Genomic DNA, 1,499 nt, shown 5'->3' with positions numbered 1-1,499 from the left:
TGATTTGGGATTTCACATTTACCAACTCAAATCACAAACTAGATCTTGGAAGATCCATCCCAGCTTAAATAAAACAGATTGACCAAATAAATAAGGCAACATAATTGGCTCCCTTTGAGTTGGGAATCACTCCTATTTTAGAAAATTTTGGTTTTGCCAACTATATCAAGTCCTTTATTCTACATATAAACACACGATGTCTATCCTACTATTCTAGTGGGATCAATCTTGGATGAGTCAAAATCGAATAGAAGAAATAATAAAGTAATAATATCTTTCCAATGTCCTTTCTCTATATCTTTAACAGTTTAGGATTGCAGGTTTAGTCTGATTTAAAAAGTGTAGCCCATCAAGGAAGCATCTCAACAATTAAATGGTCTACATTTATGAATCTGTTGGCAATTTGTACAACAAAAGGAGGTTTAATGGAAAAATAATAATTGGCTTTATAAATGGGATTCAATAATAATAATAATAATAATAATGGGTTCAGTGGCTTATCGATACTTACATCATGTTGTATTTCCAGGCTGTGAGGACTCTATGAATAATCATATCATTTTAATAGTATTTACTATATAAATATTATGAATAATGCTGGATTGACCTCAATTCACATTTTGCTGACGTGGAGTTGTGAAAGTTTCTATGGTTGTAGTGCACCTCCCCATCAGCAAAGTATGAATTGAGGTCAATCATGAGGTCACTCCAGCACTACTCAAAATTATTACCTGAACTAATTGTTTAAAAAGATAGAAGTAGAATAGATTTTTATTTGCAAAATTAATTTTTCATGAGATTGAGAACATCCAAATGGATTAAAAATGAGCAATGACGGATCCCAAGAGCTATTCAGATCTTCGCTAACTACCAAACAATATATATAATAATAGGGAAATGTTCAGCACCCTAAGTTTTACCACACACTTTAACAAACGTTTTTTGTCCTACATGGGTTAGAAGTTTTGGAATGAGCTGATTTTTGGTGAGGATGATCTCTATGATTAGAAGATCATCCTCCCCAAAAATCAGCCCATTCCGAAATGTTTAGCCCCATGTTTACACGTTGAAAAATCGTGGACCGTCCATTTTTTGTAAATCAATTTTGATGGGGTTAGAAGTTTTGGAATGAGCTGATTTTTGGTGAAGATGATCTCCTCACCATAGAGATCATCCTCACCAAAAATCAGCTCATTCCGAAACTTCTAACCCATGTAAGACAAAACGCGTTTGTTAAAGTGTGTGGTAAAACTTAGGGTGCCGAACGGGACCCATAATAATAATAGATGAACAGTTTCAGATTAAAACTAACATCCTATTTAATCCTAGAGTTCGCTGTAGGCATGGGCATCTGCTTTAAGTTTAAGAGGTAAAAATATAAGAATAATATAATTGGAGGGATATGATTAAATTTTTTTGAGGTTAATAAGGTAAAATAATAAAAATAATAAAGTTGGAGAGATCTTATTAAGAAAAGCAAAGATGAAGAAATACAATAA

Source organism: Akebia trifoliata, unplaced genomic scaffold, assembly GCF_017979445.1.
Source record: "Akebia trifoliata isolate Shusen 1 unplaced genomic scaffold, ASM1797944v1 Contig00237, whole genome shotgun sequence".
Taxonomy (NCBI): domain Eukaryota; kingdom Viridiplantae; phylum Streptophyta; class Magnoliopsida; order Ranunculales; family Lardizabalaceae; genus Akebia; species Akebia trifoliata.
The sequence above is the reverse complement of the archived record's forward strand: the minus strand, read 5'-3'. Positions refer to the sequence as shown.